The sequence below is a fragment of the Haliaeetus albicilla genome, chromosome 6 (genome assembly GCF_947461875.1).
Source record: "Haliaeetus albicilla chromosome 6, bHalAlb1.1, whole genome shotgun sequence".
Taxonomy (NCBI): Eukaryota; Metazoa; Chordata; class Aves; order Accipitriformes; family Accipitridae; genus Haliaeetus; species Haliaeetus albicilla.
This window is the reverse complement of record NC_091488.1, coordinates 25014192-25025002: the sequence shown is the minus strand read 5'-3', so window position 1 is coordinate 25025002 and position 10811 is coordinate 25014192.

Below are 10811 nucleotides of genomic sequence, written 5' to 3'. Positions count from 1 at the left end.
TACCTTTGCCCAGCCAAGAAATCCCCAACAGAGCAGTTTGTGAAGGAACCACGCTGGAGAAGCTTGTGGAGTACTGCCTCCCGTGGGAGGGATCCCACACTGGAGCAGGAGAAGAGTGAGAAGTCCTGCCCCTGAGGAGGAAGGAGCGGCAGAGACAACGTGTGATGAATTGACCCCAACCCCCATTTCCTGTCCCCATGCACCACTCATGGGAGGAGGTAGAGAATTTGGGAGTAAAGTTAAACAGAGGAAGAAGAGAGGGGTGGGGGAAGGTGTTTTTAAGATTTGGTTTTATTTCTCATTATACTACTCTGATTTGATTGATAATAAATTAAACTAATTTCCCCAAGTCGAGTCTGTTTTGCCCATGACAGTAATTGGTGTGTGATCAATCCCTGTCCTTATCTCGACGCACAAGCCTTTCATTATATTTTCTTTCCCCTGTCCAGCTGAGGAGGGGTAGTGATAGAGCAGCTTTGGTGGGCACCTGGCATCCAGCCAGGGTCAATCCACCACATACTTAAAGCAGCAATTATGGAGCAAGGCCTGACTGGGCTATAGGCTACACAGATCTGGAGTAAAAGACAGTTACTGACACAAGAACAATATGAGAGACATTAATTACTAACATGGATCTACACAAGGAAAAATGTGAAACAGTGCTGGTCAGCATGACAGAAGGGAGTTGGATCATCAATGCCTTCATTGACAAGGAGAGTTTTAAGGCAAATAAACATGATAATTTTCCAGATATTTATTGGGATCATTGCCCAAGAATGAAGGCCATCATGAGAAAGGTTTGATATGTTTGATACTTGATATGAATGTAATTGATGTGTCAAGAAGAATGAACCCTGAGTAACAGTGCTAGGCACTTCCTAGAGAAAAGGTTTTAGTAAGTTCACTGGGAGAGGTCTGATGGAGCAAGAGGGGAAGCAAAGTGAGGATATAACTGGAAAAGTAGATCTTCAGTGTTCTAAACAGTACTTCCAATTACAGAGAAATGAAGAGGAGAAAAAGTGGAAAGCACACTTGTAAAGGCACATGAAGCTAAGGGTGCATATACAATTTGTATTGAAGGACTGAAGTATGATTGTACTGTGAAGAGAAAAGCTTGAGCATAGTAAAAGGACAGGCTAAAGGAGGGAAAATACACAGATACAAGACAGATTGAGGAAAAAATAGGATGGTATTGAAGCAACTGGAGGTAATTAGACAAGGAGCATGACTCAGGAACTTGCACCTGAATCAGGGGAGATGACAACACTTGCAGAACAATTACAATTACTGTAAGGCAATCTGGGATAGGGCAGGGAGGTCAAATGGTCATTTCATGGGAGAAAGGCATATAGAGTTTTCACTGGAATAAATTGCTGTCAACATGTGCACAGAAGTCAAGAGCAGGGGTGTAGAAGTTTTCAAAAGGGGTTGCAAGGTGGGAAAAATGTGACTGAGGTTGTAGGCATGGGGTTCAGCTGAGCTGGAAGAGAAAAACTGTTTAGTCAGGAAGACTGTAGAATGGAGGTAGAAGAGAAATTCTTTTGCAGTGGGGGTAGACAGGCGTGGAGAAGCAGCTTCCATGGAAACACTGCAGTGTATGAGCGCAAGTGCAGGAAGTTGAACACTGAAAGTGATTCCGAGTTGCAGCTTAGTGGGGCAGACCATGCAATCAGAGAACACATTGAAAGAACTAATGGTAAAAGAGAACGGAAAGAAAACGCTTCAATGTACAAGTTAAAAAAACCCAGCCAACAAACCAGACCCACACACCCCTCCACAAAATGCACCTCTCCCCCTCCCCCCAAGCCAGAAAAAAACCTGAGAGTGGATGAGAAGTTATCTGCTATTGCCTGTAAGAAACGATGGGGAAAAAGATCAAGCAAGAAGGCCTGTGGGTGACACTGACCTCAGTATCTTGAGAATAAGTACTTTCTTACCATGTGTTCTCCAGCGTGGAGAAATTCCACACTTCAGATCAATTCTATTGATGCAGAACAGGAATGTGTAATGATTAAATTATTTGTGTGAGGTGACACAGAAATCAGAGCCAAACATTGACCCTAAGACCTCTGAATCCCAAGTCAGACAGTTTGTGAGCTAATAACTGCCTGTTGGCTGGTACAGACAGAAATCTGACATCCCCCTACTCTCTGCAGAGCCTCTCTGTCTTTTCCCAGTATAGGTCTATTAATGGAAGGGCATCTTAATTAAGATGCTACCCAACTTGACAGCAGATTATGTCTCAAAACACTTTGCCTTTCTCAGTTTTCTGTATTCACCATGAACTCTGAAATGGTAGAAACAAAGGCACACTCAGAAATGGCTCATTTTTTTAATCTGTTAATAGGTGGGCAGAGAGGAAAGCAAACTATGCCCCATCACATCATAGATTTTAATGCTTCCCATAGCACAGAGAAACAAAAGGTAAAAATTCACTACTCATGAAGTATCTACCTATGCTGACAGCTAATTTAGGCCCAATATACATGCTATGCAGAGAGAATAAATTCCTATGACACATCAAGTCTGGAATCCAGGGCAGCCTGGTAGTGATACTGAAGCAACACACTCTGCATACGGATTTCTGTGGTACTGCTCTTTGTTTCAAAAAAACATATTTATGCAGTTTCACTGGGAGCATAGGTGTCATTTCCAAATAAATGAGGAAATCCAGACAGAGTGACTAGCTTGTTAACAGCTCATTCTATAGCTGGGGAGTGATGCCTTCTAGGGTTTTGGATTCTGTTTGTAAAATAAAAGTTATGGATACGCTTCTTGTTCTCCTTTCAGATTTTGGAGATTTAAAATATCTCCTAATCTGTTTTTATAGATTCTGTGTACCCTGTGGAGTCACTTCATGTATAATTTTGATCTACTGATAGTTTACTGAACATTTAGAAACAACATAATTCACCAGCTTCTTATTTTTTATTTGAAGGATCTTTGAGACTTTTATCTGCTTCTTAGCTAAGTACTTCTTTAGCCCTGTGTGTTCAGAATTTTGGGAGTTGATTTTAATAGGTTTGATCTCATATGCACTTCATCTGCAGAACTCTTCCTCAAGAAATCTACAGCACAATAAACAAATAAAAGAACTTCACCTCAGTGTATCTCTGCAGTGGTTTTTCATGACTTTTACTTCACCTCTTGAACCTCTTCAACACGCTGTCAAACTGACTGTGCTTTCTGCTTATCTGAGATTACTTTCTCTGCACTGAAATGCAGTTCATTACTTTCTTCAATGGAATTCTAAATCTGTTCTCTAATAGATTTCTAATCCTTAGCAAGCCTATGCATTATGAAGCAACCACTATGCTTGCCATATAGTTAGCCTGATTTTCAGTGACCCTGCCACATAATTTTCATTAAAAGCATGTGATTAGGAAAATACCACACCAACAAGAATGTGATTCCCCTTTCTGGCTTTCTCTTCTTATTCTGAGGAGATTCTTATTATCACACACCCTCCAATCTCTACAGAGAACTGTGATTGTTTCCCCTCAGAAAGCTCCTGTTCTTACTTTTAAGTATATTCAAGAGCATCATAAAACCTTGCTTCTCAAGCTCAGAGTGATGGGTGCACTGTTCCCCATATGTTTGTAGTTCACTCACTTGTAGAAGAATCAATAGATCAATAGACTTCTGATCTATTCCAATAAGGATGGCACTGTAATACAAAGCATGTTTCCATACTAGCACACTGTTAAAATAAAAATGTTGTGTGTTATTTTTATCCTATTTCTGACCACACAAAACATTCTGACCACTTGAGATCATTAATAATCTTTTGCAGCTTTTCACAGCAATAGAGGACTTCATCAAAATGTCCTTAGAGAATCCCTGCTCATGTAACTGTATATCACCTCACTATATCCTTATTTCACCAACTGTGGATTTCTATCTCATGCCCTGTTCCAAGCTGTCCTGAGATTATGCTGAATATTTTTCAACAGTAGCAACTATTAACCTCCAAAGTACAGGAATTTCTGTGTTGGAAGGAAAAAAAAAACATATACACATCAGAGGATAGTGATGCTTAAGTATCTGTTGCAATATAAACACAGTAGTGAATCTGAACAATTTTCCTGCTTAGCATTCAAAGAAAATGAAGTATCTAAAAATACAAATGAAGGATGTTTAGAATGACCACATTTAGCAAGAGTTTTGAGATCTTTGGGTAGAAGATATATAAATGTTGAGGTTTTCATGTTTTATGTTTTCTTTATTGGTTTATTATGGTGTGGAGGTTTTTTGAAGTAATTATTTTAATATTAATTTTAGAGATACTTCCCAATGCTAGGCTACACCAGGCATCTTGAGAATGAGTCCTGCTGAAGAAAGACATTTAGAAAGTAATTATTAAGTACCCAGGTGGGTGAACATATTATTCTTTTCACAATTAAAACATACAGAAGTTGTTGTTCTCAATTAACTTTCTGCTACCATGACAGAACAACTCCTCTTATCTTGTATATACACTGGAGTCAGGACTAACAAACAGCCCCAGCGTAACAGTGGCAAGAATCAGTCATGGAGAGTATACAGGCAGCTGAGAAGAGGCATGACAACAGTTCCAAAGCAATGATACAAGCACGTAACGATGCACTGCTTGAATAAACTTCTCTCTCAGCATTTTTTTGCATCATCAGCTATTTATTTCAATATTCTGTATGTTATCAGTACTTTGGCAGACAGCCCGTTTTATTCATTTTAATACTCCTTTTGTATAAACAGCACATATGAAAGCTCAGTTCTGGAATAGCTCATTAATCTTCACTTGTTAAAGGCTGGTTTGTCAAAACACACTTGGTAGCTGCATCACTTGTGACATCATCCCAACTTGTGATGGTAAAAGCCATAAGAATTCAAATAAAGGTGTTATAAATCTTTCATTTATATGTTTAACCAATAATTTCACAGTGGAAAAATATTGGGTCATCACTTTCCAGAGGCACAGGGTGCCTGTGTTTCTATTCCTGGTCAACATTAGAACATGTTCCAGTGCCTCCTCACATGGTGTTTTCCCTGCTTACGTAACTAGCTAGACAGGACAGAACTATAAACATTATAAGAGACACAGTGAATTCCATGTGGGAGTAGGGCTGATAAGCATACGCTACAAATTTTAAGCAGTTTTAAACTACCCTCTTTTGGCTCAAAGAAACCGCCAGTGCTTTTATTATACCCTCTAGATTTAGCTGGTTTTGTTGAAAGGGAAGGCTCTGACCTGCTACAACCAGAGGCTTCAGTGCTGTAAACATGCCACATGCAGACTTTTAAAGATGCTCCCAGTTTTGGAACACGTATCAAATCGATGTCCGCAACTTGGTTTACCTGTAACTTCAGTGGGTGAAAACCAGACCCAGACCATTTGAAGTGGCTCAGTTCCATATATTAAAATGAGATGGAAAACTAGCAATGACAGAATCCTTTCTGTGCCTTTGAATTAACTATTGATCTCAGCAAACACCACTGACTGCAGTAAAAGTGGTTCTGGCACTAAAAGCTGGTTATTGAGAACCACCTCTCTTAGAGAGACAAGAACATTGTTCTGTCCCTCCTTGCTTCATTAACACTTCAGTGAACCCAGGTGGGACAAGGGCTATCAGAGACCTCTTGGAAAAACTTTTGCCTTTCAGGACCTTACATTTCCCAGCTGGAACTGTATCTGTTTCTATGAAAATCAAAAAGCAGGTGTATCTCATGGCTATTAAATCCTAATTTTTTGATGTGCATCCATCATTCATGCTGGTGACCTAATCCCTGTGAAGTCAAGGTGAGAGAAGGAAAGACAATTCACAGACCCCAAAAGACCCACACACCCATTCCAAAGTCTTCTACTATGCTCCTTGCAGATGAGTTAAAGATGATTTTTTTGCTGGAAAAATTTGACAAATAATTTAAAGTAAGGAACAGTTGAGAAAACTGCAACCTCTTCTACAGACAGTTTATGAAGAAATGAGCAGACACATCCATAATTTACATTATTCATGAATAATTACCCATCCATCTCTCTCTTCTGTCCATCCACTGCCAGTGAGGTACATGCCATAACCACAACCACATGTTTTTCTCTTGTTTAATGTTTTTATCTCCTATGTTCTTCAGAAATGTTGTCAGATTTGCAACCAGTGGAAATAAGTATCTCTCACTGACTTCAACTGAGTTATGTGATTTACACCAGCCAAGGACCTATCTCCAGTTCTACTTCTCTCCCTTTTTTCTTCCTCTACTTGCATGAAGAATTTGTTAACTCACATACACAATCCCACTGAATTATTCACCAGGGTAAGTGAAGGTTACATGATTAGGCTCTCTGAATCAGACTTCTGATGTGACTTTAGTTACAGACTTTCTCCCCCCCCCCGCCAAAAAAGGGTATGGAAAAGGAGTTGCATGCTGCACAAGCATATTCTAAATAGCCATAACCAGCTGTTTGTCCTTCCTTTTTCTCCTTTTGCTCTATAACTAGCCCTCCTGACTGATGGCAGCTCTGTGTGTGGAAGCATTTAGATTCACCTAGAACCTAGGAGAAAAAGGATCCTTCGAGTCCTACATATTTAATTTGAGGCCTTGAGCTCTGTGGATATCTCAATATACCCAAACTGTGGCATACTCTGGAAATCATGACTCACCTCGCCATGTCTCTGTATCTCTGGACAGCTGATAAATACATGTAAGTCACTCATAGCATCAGTGCTCCTTGCAGGACTTTCTTTCACTTCCCAAGGAGTATGGCACACACAACATTCATGAAATGGATGCCCCCTTCCCATCATGCCTACTGACACTGTATCTGCCAGCATATATCATTCAGACCCATAGCACTGTTGCCACCTGAAGAGCACACAGCAGCCTGGGCTCAAAACTACAAAATGCTGCCAGCTGCAGTCAGCTGAGCTCAAGGTGTATTTCACCTGTAACACCTGATGCCCTTCCTTCTCATTTAAGATGCATAAAACCTCCTAATAAACATCACTATGAGAGGCAGGACTTTTATCTAACTCTCTTGGGAGAATAATCCATCACTTGCAGTCTCTGAAAACAGCTTGTCCTACAAACCTGTAGGCCCAAAGAAGCCACAGGTACCAGAGGACTAGACCTTCATGTTCATAAATGGTGAGGCCAGAAAGAGCCATTACACTGAGGAAGGAACCCCCTATTTAGGCCAGATAACTGCTCATGGTCATTAAGCTATCCATGTCTTGAGCCCTGCCCACCTCCCCGCCCCCCAAAACATTCACATAACTGCCAGAAAAGCACTAAAACATCAAGAGATGGTGAGCCCACTGTCCATAGGTCTTGCAGCAGTTACTGAAACTCACTTCTCAAAGTAGTGCCTTGGTTTCTTTCCCTCCAGCATCACCTTTGGTGATATTGTTCAGGGAAGAGGATCACTGGATTAACAGGTTATACAACCAGGAGCTGCTTGGAGAAACCAAAATACAAAGCTGAGCTCCAGACCCCAAGTTGCAGGTGAAGACTCCTCGTTGAGCTAGAGCAGTTTTAGGATCCCTTGAAGCTATGTTGAGGTTTTTTTCATGTCAGTGTGTCTCAGAGCTATTTTAAATTGGAGTCCACAAAAACTTCCAAGGGGCTATTATGACAGCTAGAGATTACCAATGAATAAAGATTTCTGGTATGTCCCCTTTGTAATACTTGCTGCAGGGTTGTAGGATGAAAATTAAGGACACTATCTCCTCAAAGCTCTCCCACATTTTCTGACTTTTCAGATAATCTTTCTCTTCTCCAAATCCCTTTATCATTTTATCTTATTTCCCCTGGCTCCTTCCATTAGCCTCACCCCGGTTTGTTCTATAATCTGCATCCTTCCCTTCTCATCCTGCCCTCAGCAGTTCCATTTCTCACTGAAAGCCCTCTCCAGCACTAGCTTTCAGCTTTGCCAGGCATGCTTTAGGCCACTGTCAGCTTTCCTCACACTCAAGGCTCATCTTTCTCCCTGCTCCCATGTCTTCCCCCCTCCCCCATCAAGTACCGTGAGCGGCTGTAAATTTACACATGTATTTTCTTCCTTCATGAGCTTCTTCAACATACGAGCTTCAGTTTCTTTCACTTTATCTGTATTTTCAATAACCTCTATTTCCTCTTCCCAGACTGTCTGCACCCAGCAGATGCTTTCTTCACTCATCTAGAACTATTTCTCCTCTGAATTGTTCTTCATCTTCTTTTCCTCCGTAGTGATCTTTGAAATTACCAGTTGTCTTGAAACACTCCTTTATAGCCCTACTGTTTTCTGCAATTCCAGGTTTTTTTAATGGATCGGATGGTATTGGTATAGTCTGTAGAAACCTTTAATTTACCTCTACCATTCATGATTCAGTGACCTCAGTTCTATTCAACAACACTGTTTCCAATGAAAAGTAATATTCTGAAGCATGCATCGCTTTTACATTTTTCTTCAAATGTAATATCTCAGCTGAAGAGCCAAGCATGTTTTCCCATTCCTTTTGACATTAGAGAAGCTTTCACTCCTGTTCCTTGTCCTATGATCTAAAAGTAGTCTCTCTCTTCCTCACTTTTTTCTACTTTTTTTGGATATAGCTGTCCTTGGAGAAAGTTGTCCCAACAAACACCAAATGAAACACAAGTCACACCAGCAAAAATATGAAAATAAAGCAGACAAATCCCTGCTTACTTAAATAAATTAAAAAAAAACCCAAACCACACACAACTAAAAAAACCCCCAAAACACAACAACCCACCACTAAATGATAAAAATACCCAAGGAATTCTGTGTGCCCCATGTATCTTAGCTCCTTCTGAAGGTCTCTCTCACTTGCAACAGCAAAATACCTTACAGTAGTTTCCCAAAGGTTAACATAATGCTGCAGTAGTATTTTCTTTCCTTCCTTCAGTGGATTTATTTTGTCAATGATTGTCTTCCTCAGCAAAACAGCCTCTTCTCTATTTAGCTCATGTGAGGCTGAATCCTGTGGTATTAATCCCAGTGAAGTTGGTGGGAGTGCTGACTCTGTAAGAACCAGATGTGTCCCATTGAATAATTATCCAGGGCTGAACGAACTACCAGAAGTTGTGTGTTCAGACAAGCATTCGCATCTAAAGGCTGTTAACCAAACCAGGAGCCCCACTAAAACAACCTTTCCTGCCAGCTCCCAATAATGCCCTTACTGACCTCTTCAAATAAATATTTCCACTAAAAAAAAACCCCAACAGATCAACAAAGATAAATGATCCAGTATTATTCAACGAAAGATTGGAGTACTAAACCTTTCCCAACTGTAAGTCAATTTGATATTTAAACAGAGGTCAGCTGTTTTTTTCTGCTGTAGAAATACATGTAAAAATTCCTAGTAGAAACTCACTTTCTGAAGTTTTTAATAAACCAAAGTATGTCAGAGGAAGGTGGAGCTCTTACTAATGTTGAGGAGTATATAGTAACCACAGCATTTAGCAATTTAGCTATTAAAGTCATATCTTATCGCTGCCTAATTGCCACCTAATTTCTAACTTATCTTCCACATTTTTCTTTCCAGCCAGTGCAGATACATTCTGTGAGAAAACAGGGGAGAAAATTTGTTCTTCTGGTGAAGTCACTGAAGACTTAGTATCTCATTTTAGTAAGAATTTAAAATTTACAATCAAATCGGGTGTTAAAGTCAAAAGCAGTCTTCAAATTTTAAAATGTCCTTTCTGGTTAAAAATTGCATGAACTATGCTAAACCTGAAACAGTCAGAAAATGTTTCAAAGATACTTTGACTAGCATCTTAGTGATGCAACTCACTGGTACATAAGGGTGTTGTTCCCTTTATTTTTTTTTTTTTTATTTGTTCTCATATCCAACAACCCGGCAGAAGAACCCTGTGCCACTGGTGGCATAGGTCTAAAATTCTGGAGATTCATCCAAAGAACAAAATCTCTTTTGTAGCCTTTCTGGACAGGGCCCACTGTTTCCCAAAGCACGAGGCAGAGGGCTAGTCACCTGAGACTGAACATTGGTGCAATACACTTTTGCTCAGGGAGTAGGAACTTTACACCTGAAAACGCTTTCTTCCAAGTGAGAAAGAGGAACAGGGCAAAAATATAGTGTTCATTAAAAGAGCCCCCCCGCAGCTGTTTCCTAAAGGAATCTGCTTGTAAAGTAACATTTTTTGGCTCTGACTTGCCACCCTGAGCCCAGCTGGACGTCATGCTGCAAGTCAGAGATTCCCCCAACTGCCACAGCTCCAGTCAAGCTGATGCCTGAGTAACAGTGTCAAAGGAAGATGACAGAGGACAACAAATGCATGTTGTCAGAACCTTCACACGGCAAGGGAATAAAGAAGTATTTTTTTATTTGCACTCAATTTTTTTTTCATTACTGACTTTCCTGATAAGCTTATAAGGTGTATGGTTCTGAGCCTGCCACAGGTTCTGACTTGGCTTTGGCCAGGTACATTGGATTCGTTAAACCCAAATATTTAAGCTCATGGAAAACCTGGGAAAGCCCAAACTTATGAAGGCGTTCATAATTTGGGGAGCTGTCCTGTCGTGCGTGCGTGTCAGGGGCCTGAGGGTATCCCCCTGCCCCCCACCAGGGCTCAGGGCCAGCTTGGAGCTTGCACCACCACCCACGGAGCTCCTCCTGGGAGCCAGGGCAGTTTGGGAGCCTTGGGGCCCCCATGGCACACGGCTTGTGGAGGGGGGGGAGGTCACGCACAGCCCAGGCCCCAGGCCCCGCAGGGCCAGCTCAGGGGCTGAAAGTGCCTGAGCTCACTCTCAGGGCGCAGTGCATCAGGGGGTGGCCGGGGGGACAGGGCTGTCAGGGCAGGGCAGTGCAGTACCCTCCCTC